The 12,475-nt window shown below is 42.8% G+C and overlaps 1 protein-coding gene across 1 annotated transcript in view; it reads left to right on the forward strand.

Annotated features, from left to right (window-relative positions):
- Nucleotides 1-12,475, forward strand: part of LOC115158478 (disabled homolog 1) — a 268,501-nt gene that overhangs the window by 255 nt on the left and 255,771 nt on the right. The gene's annotated exons all lie outside the window — the stretch shown is intronic.

A 12,475-nucleotide genomic window follows, 5' to 3' on the forward strand; every position in this document is an offset into this window, starting at 1 on the left:
GTATGCCGCAGAGGTGGGAGAGAGGAGAAAGGAAGGAGAGAAGGAGAGAGAATGGATGAGTGTGGTCTGGGGTGAGTGTGTGTGTATGGGGAGGGGGGAGTCGTACATCAGGTATGGTGTGATGTTCTCTCTTTTGAAATCTTTTAGCTGGAAAAATATGTCATTTCTGTGATATTGTTTTGCAATGGTAATACTGGTTTGCTATTTTTATGACAAGCATGCTTGGAGATATTTTACAGATGGATAGGTGGAGAGAAGGGACAAAGTTGAAATGGAGAGTTCTTACAGAGAAAGATATTTAGAGATGGATAGAAAGATGGATAGAAAGGGGTACAGATTGATAGAGAGAGCTAGAGATGGATGGATACGGCTACAAAGAACAAGGTGTGTGTTCTGGGCCGCTGTGACAGCTGTGTGTAGCAGGGTATCAATCACCATGGCTGGGCGCTGCCTCAAGGCTGCTCCATACCACTGTTCTCTCTATCTTGTGTGTGTGTACCAATTGTATATGGTAGATGTATTGTGGTGTGTCAATGCATGGATAATTAATTACTGAAGGGATTTATAAAGTATTGTGATGTACTGCATTATGTCTTGTGTATAAGCTGTACATGTCTGCTCTATAAGTGATCTGATAAACTCAGACTGCCAGACTCTCTCTCTCTCTCTCTCTCTCTCTCTCTCTCTCACACACACACACACACGCAGGCAAGTACGGAGCAGCACTAGCAGGGATGATGGCTAGAATGTGAAATGGGGAAAGCAATTAAATCCACTGAGAAGGAAAAAGACGCAAGTCATTCCATCTGCACAGAGCCAGCCCAGAGGGTGTGTGTGACTGACTCTCTTTCTTTCTATGCCTCTCTTTCTCAATCCCTTTTCTCTCCCTCCCCCTTCTCTGTCTCCCAGACACACACTAAGACATCCACCCACAGTTGTAGTCAGTGTGCCACAGGTATGAATGCTAAATCAGCCTCATGCTGGTTCTCAGCCTACCAACACGGCAGCAGTCCATCTACTGCAATAGTGGTGGTCTGTCTCTATCTGCAAAACTGTGTGTGTGTGTGTGTGTGTGTGTGTGTGTGTGTGTGTGTGTGTGTGTGTGTGTGTGTGTCAGACAATTTCTTTGGGGGGAACACATAATTACTTAGGAGGTGACTACAACTTTTTTGACTATTTTCTACATTGTAGAATAATAGTGAAGACATCAAAACTATGAAATAGCACATGGAATCATGTAGTAACCAAAAAGTGTTAAACAAATCAAAATATATTTTATATTCAAAGTAGCCACCCTTTGCCTTGATGACAGCTTTGCACACTCTTGGCATTCTCTCAACCAGATTCATGAGGAATGCTTTTCCAACAGTCTTGAAGGAGATATGCTGAGCACTTGTTGGCTGCTTTTCCTTCACTCTGCGCTCCAACTCATCCCAAACCATCTCAATTAGGTTGAGGTCAGGTGATTGTGGAGGCTAGGTCATCTGATGCAGCACTCCATCACTCTCCTTCTTGGTCAAATAGCCCTTATACAGCCTGGAGGTGTGCTTTGGGTCATTGTCCTGTTGTAAAACAAATTCTAGTCCCACTAAGCACAAACCAGAAGGGATGGCGTATTGCTGCATAATGCTGTGGTAGCCATGCTGGTTAAGAGTGCCTTGAATTGTAAATAAATCACAGACGGTGTCACCAGAAAGCATCCCCACACCACCACACATGCGCAGATCATCCGTTCACCTCCTCTGCGTCTCACAAAGACACGGCGGTTGGAACCGAAAATCTCAAATTTGGACTCATCAGACCAAAGGACAGATTTCCACCGGTCTAATGTCCATTGCTCGTGTTTCTTGGCCCAAGCAAATCTTTTCTTCGTATTGGTGCCCTTTTAGTAGTGGTTTCTTTGTAGCAAGGCCTGATTCACAGTCTCCTCTGAACAGTTGATGTTGAGATGTGTCTGTTACTTGAACTCTGTGAAGCATTTATTTGGGCTGCAATCTGAGGTGCAGTTAACTCTAATGAACTTATCCTCTGTGGCAGAGGTAACTCTGGGTTTTCCTTGCCTGTGGCGGTCCTCATGAGCGCGAGTTTCATCATTGCGCTTGATAGGTTTTGCAACTTGAAGAAACTTTCAAAGTTCTCAATTTTCCAGATTGACTGACCTTCATGAAATCAAGTAATGATGGACTGTCATTTCTCTTTGCTTATTTGAGCTGTTCTTGCCATAATATGGACTTGGTGTTTTACCAAATAGGGTTATACCACCCCTACCTTGTCACAACCCAACTGATTGGTTGAAATGCATTAAGAAGGAAAGAAATTCCACAAATGAACTTTTAAGAAGACACACCTGTTAATTTAGAGCATTCCAGGTGACTATAGTACCTCATGAAGCTGGTTGAGAGAATGCCAAGAGTGTGCAAAGCTGTCATCAAGGCAAAGGGTGGCTACTTTGAAAATATAAAATATATTTTGATTGAACACCTTTTTTGGTTACTACATGATTCCATATGTATTATTTCATAGTTTGATGTCTTCACTATTATTCTACAATGTAGAAAATAGTACAAATAAAGAAAAACCCTGAAATGAGTAGGTGTGTCCAAACTGTTGACTGGTACTGTACATCTATATTTACATTCTGTAATGTACAGTCTCCAGGTCTCCAGGTGTAGATAATTAAGTCAAAGCAAGTAACTAATGATATTTTCTACAGGTACGTATAAATAAGTTGTGACACTCAACTACTGTTTGATTCATGTCTTTCAACATGCTACTGAAAAGGTCGAAAGCTGCATTTCATTTTGGTAAGTGAAATTCTAAGCCATTTGCAAACATTGCAAACACGAAGTTGGATGCTTAGCAAAAACTATTTTGAACCTCCATCTGAGTGTTCTTGTTTCAAACGCACACTATACCTTATATTTGAAGGGATTGTTTATTCAGAATACAAATTAACATGATTTTCCACCAAACTTGGCTGTAGTTGGTTCAAGAAGGCAGTTTTTAAAATATTTTGCTCACTAAGTAACTGAACCCTTTACACTCGTGGGAATTGACCGATATGGATAGGGCTAAATTGAAATGTTTCTTACAGAAGGAATATGGAATGCATAATCGTGGTAACAGCTGAAAGGGAGGTTATGGGAGAATTATGTGCATTTTACATCTACTGTGATTTTTCCCGCATTTGTTGATAAAAATCGGAAAATACTCTTAATACATTCAGTAACATAAGAATATTCCTGGAAAATGTGTTGTAGGTGCAACATAAGACAAATTACAAGGGGTTGAGTGAGAGGACTAACTGGTGTCTCCAAGTGACCACACACCTCTCCAAGTGTGCACAGTTCCAAAGTAATTTCAATGCACTTTTATGACTCAAAGAAAAGTATTTAACTACAAGGTACTTTGAGCTCTCCGAACTGTGCTGTTGAGGAACTAGAGCAAGCACACTTGTAGTTTTGTTTGGAACACAACCATGCATCCCAGCTATCACACATTAACTGTTGTTTACACAATCCAAAAACTGCCCTTTTTTAATTGCAATTTGAATCAGGTGGGCATAATTTGAAAGCTTGTTATATTGCTAACATGACTAGCTAAGTTATAAAATACAATCTTAGTGTTAGGCTTTCACAAGACAATTCAGAGAAACAGATTGTAATTTTGGTGCGAATAGAAAGGAGTCATGATGTCACATTCATCATATGAAGGAGACCAAGGCGCAGCGTGGGTATCGTTCCACATTTATTTTAATGTGAAACTATGCAAGACATACTATAAACACAACAACAAACCGTGGCGAAGCAGTGCAACATGCACTAACTCAAAATAATCTCCCACAAAACACAAGTGGGAAAAACAACTACTTAAATATGATCCCCAATTAGAGACAACGATGACCAGCTGCCTCTAATTGGAATCATACGAAAACCCCAACATAGAAAAAAGAAACTAGAACATAACATAAATTTAAACTAGACAAAAAACCCCAGTCACGCCCTGACCTACTCTACCATAGAAAAATACGAGCTCTCTATGGTCAGGACGTGACACGAGTGCATTTAGGTGCATGTTCAGTGGCAATTCTTTCTCACAATAGACAAACAGGCTCTTTATGTTCAGAACAACTCAGGGTATGATGCCATGCAGTGGCGACTTGTCATTCAGGGCAGATGGGCTCTGTATGTTTTTAACTTAAGTATTTTGTGTTATTTTGCCCTTTTTAATATGTCACATATCAGTTTGCAAACAATGTGAAAAATAAATCATTAAGTTAATAAAGCTACATGGTCTCTCTTTTTTGTTTTCTTCAGTAAGGCAGCTCCAACATGCAGGTTTTTCCAGCCTAGCTCAATGCTTTCTATGGTGGTGGGGCAGTGTAACGGCTGTTGAATGGAGTAGACCAAGGCGCAGTGTGGTTAGTGCTCATCTTTGTAATTTAATGAAAAAAGAGAACGCTTTACAAAATAAACAAACGACAACAGCCAAACAGTTCTGTCAGGTAACAAATGACTAAACAGAAAACAACCACCCACAAAACCCAAAGGAAAACAGGCTGCCTAAGTATGGCTCCCAATCAGCAACAACGATATACAGCTGTCCCTGATTGAGGGACGTACCCGGCCGAAACAAAGAAATACCAAACATAGAAAAAAGGACATAGATTGCCCACCCCAACTCACGCCCTGACCAACCAAAATAGAGACATAAAAGGATCTCTAAGGTCAGGGCGTGACAGGCCGCCATCGGATAATACAGAGTGTAGGGATGGTAATGTTCTCTAGTTGTGTTGTGATTGGCTCAGTGTTCTGTCACTCATGGGGACAATACTGTACATCACCGCAGAATCTACGGTTAGAGCTCGAAAATGTATGCCCCTTGGGTGCTGCCGTAGTTACATTAGAAGTAACCATCCAAGAAGGCTCAAGGTCATTGGCCACAGATAAAATAACGTAAAACACGTTATATCTATCGTAGCTTTGATTGGACTGATCATGTCAACATCATACTTTCAAAATCTTAGCTAGCAAACTAGCAGTCATCATCATGAATCAAGTCGACAGTCTACTGGCAAATAATTTTCAATCTTTGTCATATGAAGATAAATTATAGATAAAACGCATCGGTGGTCATTGGGCATAAACATTACACAAGTTGGAAATTGCAAATTCAACAATGAGTGGTTTGGAAGGAGTGGCTAACTGCAATCATTGAAAAGCAATCAGTATTCAGTGGAGTGCATGTGTGGTCCAAGTCAAGGTGAGTCCAAAAATGTATTGTATGCTGCTGCATAAATGATGTAATATGCCAGGGAGATGCGTATACTGTAGCTAAGAAAGTAATACTAAGTGTATATTTTGTAGTAAGCTGTTAGTAGCCCATGTGCCTCACCCTAATAATTTGGTCCCTTTCCACTGCATAATTTAGCCTACTGTTCTGACTTGATGGTGCATATTTACATTTGAGTCATTTAACAGACGCTCTTATCCAGATAGTGATTTCATACATTATTATTATTTTAATTTTTTTCTGTGCTGGCCCCCCGTGGGAATTAAACCCACAACCCTGGCGTTACAAACACCATGCTCTACCAACTGAGCTACAGGGAAGGCTAGCACAGTCTATAGCCTGTTTTAGAATATTGTAAGCGCTTTCATTGTCTGCTTGTATACCCCCTTTGTTTATCCTACGGTTCTGACTTGGTATACAGGGAGAATACTGTAAAAGAAAGGACCATGTTCCTAGTTCTGTCACTTCAAAAGTGCTGAACAAATTGACTACATCTGTCCTAGCTCACTCATTAATGTCTTAATCGAAATTACGGATTGCCTCTTATACGCTTGTCGTCCCCTTATACCATAGTTTGTACATCTCAATTGTCAGTAGAAACCACATTTGTTTAAGCAAGTCAGCCATATCAGCTACACTTCCGGTCAAAAGTTTTAGAACACCTACTCATTCAAGGGTTTTTCTTTATTTTTACTATTTTCTACATTGTAGAATAATAGCGACAACATCAACACTATGAAATAACACATATGGAATCATGTAGTAATCAAAATATATTTTAGATTTGAGATTCTTCAAATAGACACCCTTTGCCTTGATGGCAGCTTTGCACACTCTTGGCATTCTCTCAACCAGCTTCATGAGGCATTCACCGGGAATCCATTTCAAGTCCATATTATGACAAGAACATCTCAAATTAGCAAAGAGAATCGACAGTCCATCATTACTTTAACATTTACATTACATTTACGTCATTTAGCAGACGCTCTTATCCAGAGCGACTTACAAATTGGTGCATTCACCTTATGATATCCAGTGGAACAACCACTTTACAATAGTACATCTATATCTTTTTTTTTGGGGGGGGGGGGGGGGGGGTCAGAAGGATTACTTTATCCTATCCCAGGTATTCCTTAAAGAGGTGGGGTTTCAGGTGTCTCCGGAAGGTGGTGATTGACTCCGCTGTCCTGGCGTCGTGAGGGAGTTTGTTCCACCATTGGTGCCAGAGCAGCGAACAGTTTTGACTGGGCTGAGCGGGAACTTAAGACATGAAGGTCAGTCAGTCTGGAAAATGTCAAGAACTTTGAAAGTTTTGTCAAGTGCAGTCGCAAAAACTATCAAGCACTATGATGAAACTGGCTCTCATGAGGACGCCACAGGAATGGAAGACCCAGAGTTCCTTCAAATCAAATCAAATGTATTTGTCACATACACATGGTTTGCAGGTGTTAATGCAAGTGTAGCGAAATGCTTGTGCTTCTAGTTCTGACCATGCAGTAATATCTAACAAGTAATCTACCAATTCCACAACAACTACCTTGTACACACAAGTGTAAAGGAATGAATACGAATATGTACATAAAAATATATAAATGAGTGATGGCCGAACGGCTAAGGCAAGATGTAATAGATGGTATGGAGTACAGTATATACATATGAGATGAGTATTGTAGGGTATGAAAACATAAAGCAGCATTGTTTAAGGTGGCTAGTGATACATTACATCAGGATGGCAAGATGCAGTAGATGGTATAGAGTACGGTATATACATATGAGATGAGTAATGTAGGTTATGAAAACACTATATAAAGTGGCATTGTTTAAAGTGGCTAGTGATACATCTAATTACATCAAGATGGCAAGATGCAGTAGATGGTATGGCGTACAGTATATACATATGAGATGAATAATGTAGGTTATGTAAACATGATCTAATATAAATAATATAAAGTGGCAAGTGATAAATTGATTACATCAATTTTCCCATTATTAAAGTGGCTTGAGTTGAGTCAGTATGTTGGCAGCAGCCACTCAATGTTAGTGATGGCTGTTTAGCAGTCTGATGGCCTTGTGATATAAGCTGTTTTTCAGTCTCTCGGTTCCAGCTCTGATGCACCTGTACTGACCTCACCTTCTGGATGTTAGTGGGGTGAACAAGCAGTGGCTCAGGTGGTTGCTGTCCTTGATGATCTTTTTGGCCTTCCTGTGACATCGGGTGGTGTAGGTGTCCTGGAGGGCAGGTAGTTTGCACCCGGTGATGCGTTGTGCAGACCTCACTACCCTCTGGAGAGCCTTCCGGTTATGGGCGGAGCAGTTGCCGTACCAGGCAGTGATACAGCCCGACAGGATGCTCTTGATTGTGCATCTGTAAAAGTTTGAGTGTTTTTGGTGACAAGCCGAATTTCTTCAGCCTCCTGAGGTTGAAGAGGCGCCTCCTGCGCCTTCTTCACCACGCTGTCTGTGTGGGTGGACCATTTCAGTTTGTCCGTGATGTGTACGCCGAGGAACTTAAAACTCCACCCTCTCCACTACTGTCCCGTCAATGTAGATAGGGGGCTGCTCCCTCTGCTGTTTCCTGAAGTCCACGATCATCTATTTTGTTTTGTTGACATTGAGTTCGAGGTCATTTTCCTGACACCACACTCCGAGGGCCCTCACCTCCTCCCTGTAGGCCGTCTCGTCGTCGTTGGTAATCAAGCCTACCACTGTAGTGTCGTCTGCAAACTTGATGATTTGAGTTGGATGTGTGCATGGCCACGCAGTCGTGGGTGAACAGGGAGTACAGAAGAGGGCTGAGAATGCACCCTTGTGGGGACCCAGTGTTGAGGATCAGCGGGGTGGAGATGTTGTTACCTACCCTCACCACCTGGGGGCGGCCCGTCAGGAAGCCCAGGACCCAGTTGCACAGGGCGGGGTCGAGACCCGGGGTCTTGAGCTTAATGACGAGTTTGGAGGGTACTATGGTGTTAAATGCTGAGCTGTAATCGATGAACAGCATCCTTACATAGGTATTCCTCTTGTCCAGATGGGTTAGGGCAGTGTGCAGTGTGATGGTGATTGTGTCGTCTGTGGACCTATTGGGCCGGTAAGCAAATTGGAGTGGGTCTAGGGTGTCAGGTAGGGTGGAGGTGATATGGTCCTTGACTAGTCTCTCAAAGCACTTCATGATGACGGAAGTGAGTGCTACAGGGCGGTAGTCATTTAGCTCAGTTACTGTCACGAATCCCACCGAAGCTGGCTCCCCTGCCTGCTCAGGCAGCGCTCGGCGGTCGTCGTCGCCGGCCTACTAGCCGCTGCTGATCCCTTTTTCCTTTTCGGTTGGTATGTCTTATTGTTTGCACCTGTTCCTTATTTGTGTCTCTTGATTTATGGTTATTTAAGCCTGTTTAGCCCGCCCAGGTTTGTGCGGGATTATTTTCGTCAGAGTGCTTTTTTGTTGGATGTGCTGGCGATCTGCCTGTGTTATTTTCTGTGCGAACTGTGGACCCGTTGTATAGGGGTTGGGCACTTCGTTATTCACGCCGGTTGTGTTGGCATCGACCGTTGTCGTACAATAAGGAATAAACACATGTTTTCTTACCTCTGCTCTCTGCGCCTGACTCCTACCACCACTCCTAGCAATCGCTGACAGTTACCTTAGCTATCTTGGGAACAGGAACAATGGTGGCCCTCTTGAAACATGTGGGGACAGCAAACTGGGATAAGGATTGATTGAATATGTCTGTAAACACATCAGCCAGCTGGTCTGCGCATGCTCTGAGGACGTGGCCGGAGATGCCGTCTGGGCCTGCAGCCTTGTGAGGGTTTTACTTGGCTGCAGTGAAGGAGAGCCCACAGGTTTTGGTAGCGGGCCGTGTTAGTGGCACTGTATTGTCCTCAAAGCGAGCAAAAAACTTGTTTAGTCTGTCTGGGAGCAAGGCATCGTGATCCGCGACGGGGCTGGTTTTTCTTTTGTAGTCCGTGATTGACTGTAGACCCTGCCACATACCTCTCGTGTCTGAGCCATTGAATTGCGACTCCACTTTGTCTCTGTACTGACGGTTAGCTTGTTTGATTGCCTTGCGGAGGGAATAGCTACACTGTTTATATTCGGTCATGTTTCCAGTCACTTTGCCCTGATTTAAAGCAGTGGTTCGCACGTTCAGTTTTGCGCGAATGCTGCCATCAATCCACGGTTTCAGGTTGGGGAATGTTTTAATAGACGCTGTTGGTACGACATCACGATGCACTTATTAATGAACTAGCACACCAAGTCAGCGTATTCGTCAATGTTGTTGTTCGCAGCAATGCGGAACATATCCCAGTCTAAACGATCGAAGCAATCTTGACGCGTGGAATCCGATTGGTCGGACCAGCGTTGAACAGACCTGAGGGCGGGAGCTTCCTGTTTTAGTTTCTGTCTATAGGCTGTGAGCAACAAAATGGAGTCGTGGTCAGCTTTTCCAAAGGGAGGGCGGGAGAGGGCCTTATATGCATCGCGGAAGTTAGAATAACAGTGGTCTAGGGTTTTGCTACCCCTAGTAACACAACCGATATGCTGATAGAATTTGGGGAGCCTTGTTTTCAGATTAGCCTTGTTAAAATCCCCGGCTACAATAAATGCAGCCTCAGGATATGTGGTTTCCAGTTTACATAGAGTCCAATGAAGTTCTTTCAGGGCCGTCGATGTGTCTGCTTGGGGGGGATATACATGGCTGTGATTATAATCGAAGAGAATTCTCTTGGTAGATAATGCTGTCAGCATTTGATAGTGAGGAATTCTAAGTCAGGTGAACAAAATGACTTGAGTTCCTGTATGTTGCTATGATTACACCACGTCTCGTTAATCATAAGGCATACACCCCCACCCTTCTTCTTACCAGAGAGATGCTTGTTTCTGTTGGTGCGATGCGTGAAGAAACCAGGTGGCTGTACCGACTCAGATAGCGTGTCTCGAGTGAGCCATGTTTCCGTGAAACAAAGAACGTTACAGTCTCGGATGTCTCTCTGGAATGCTACCTTTCCTCAGATTTCGTCTACCTTGTTGTCAAGAGACTGGACATTGGCGAGTAGTATGCTCGGGAGCGGTGCGCGATGTGCCCGTCTACGGAGCCTGACCAGTAGACCGCTCCGTCTGCCCATTCTTCTACGACGCTGTTGTTTTGGCTCGCCGGCTGGGATCTGATCCATTGTCCTGGGTGGTGGACCAAACAGAGTATCTGCTTCGGGAAAGTTGTATTTCTGGTCGTAATGTTGGTGAGTTGACGTTGCTCTTATATCCAATAGTTCCTCCCGACTGTATGTAGTAAAACCTAAGATTAAGATTACCTGGGGTAACAATGTAAGAAATAACACACAAAAAAGCAAAATACTGCATAGTTTCCTAGGAACGCGAGGCGGTCATCTTTGTCGGCGTCGGAAGTTCTGCTGCAGAGGATAAGTTCATCAGAAATTACAGCCCAAATAAATGCTTCACAGAGTTCAAGTAACAGACACATCTCAACATCAACTGTTCAGAGGAGACTGTGAGAGTCAGGCCTTCATGGTGGAATTGCTGTAAAGAAACCACTACTAAAGGACACCAATAAGAAGAAGAGTCTTGCTTGGGCCAAGAAACACAAGCAATGGACATTAGACCGGTGGAAATCTGCCCTTTTGGTCCAAATTGGAGATGTTTGACTCCAACCGCCGTGTCTTTGTGAGACGCGGTGTTGGTGAACCGATGATCTTTGCATGTGTATTTCCCACCGTAAAGCATGGAGGAGGTGCTATTGTGTGGGGATGCTTTCTTGGTGACACTGTCTGTGATTTATTTAGAATTCAAGGCACACTTAACCAGCACGGCTACCACAGCATTCTGAATCAATATGCCATCCCATCTGGTTTTGGCTTAGTGGGACTATCATTTGTTTTTCAACAGGACAATGACCCAACACATCTCCAGGCTGTGTGAGGGCTATTTTACAAAGAAGGAGAGTGATGGAGTAGGCCCTAACAGTTTGTGGGCACCGTTTGTCACCGTTATAGTGCAATTCATGTGTTGTTTAGTGTTGTGTAGTGGCTTGGCTGGCATGCATCTAAAAAAAATTGGGTAAGTTTGCCCCACCAAGATTTACATGCTAAAATCGCCACAGACGCCATGTCATCTTGTGACTGAACATCAAACATAGTGATCATAAACCTTGACACTGTATATGACATGAGTTTTATGATATGGAAATGTGACGTGCACATTTGGACTCACAGGTATTTGGCTTGCGTGTATGACAGTTATTATAATCCTCAATGCCTCATATTTAAAAAATACATTGAGTGGTCTTAACTTACAGCATTACCCTCACTCAGACAACAAAAACCTTTCTAAAGTTGACCAATTAGCTAGAGGGATGGGGACAACTACTTGTCGTGTTAGGTGCTAAGTTCATATCGGCCAGTCAAAACCCATACAGAGCTGTGATGTACAGAGCATGAGATCTGACGTCATTCACAGCATATTACTGTATAGCCACTGTGCTCAAATGTGCTATTTTCAACCTGTATACGGGTACAAGTGTAGGCTAATAGACAAATGTGCTATTTTCAACCTGTATACGGGTACAAGTGTAGGCTAATAGACAAATGTGCTATTTTCAACCTGTATACGGGTACAAGTGTAGGCTACTAGACAAATGTAACAGTTACTCTTAGCATTCTCAGTAACATTAAACAGTCCTTGTGCCTGTGTAATAACACTAATTAATTTTAGAGCAATATTTTATTAGCATGATTAGTACTATGTATCAAATGTTGCTATTTTAGTCATCACAAAGTTACTACATATGTATAAGAACTTGATGTCAAGTGTTACTCTATTAGGGACTGTACTTGATTTATAATAATTCAAATGGCGCCGCAGACGTCTTACGTGCCCCCAACCGATTGTGTTATTTTTGTTCGTTTATCTGCGTTGTTTGTAACTTATTTTTTTACTATTTTGGTACATAATGTTGCCGCTACCAACTCTTATGACCGAAAAAACTTCTCGACATCAGGACTGTGATTACTCACCACGGAGTAATCTTTTTCTTCTTTCACGACTCTGACGAGCCGAGGCGGAGGATATACGGCTCCCTCTGTCTACAGTTGAAGTCGGAAGTTTACATACACCTTAGCCAAATACGTTTGAACTCAGTTTTTCACAATTCCTGACATTTATAATCCTAGT

This window comes from Salmo trutta, chromosome 22 (assembly GCF_901001165.1).
Source record: "Salmo trutta chromosome 22, fSalTru1.1, whole genome shotgun sequence".
Lineage (NCBI taxonomy): Eukaryota > Metazoa > Chordata > Actinopteri > Salmoniformes > Salmonidae > Salmo > Salmo trutta.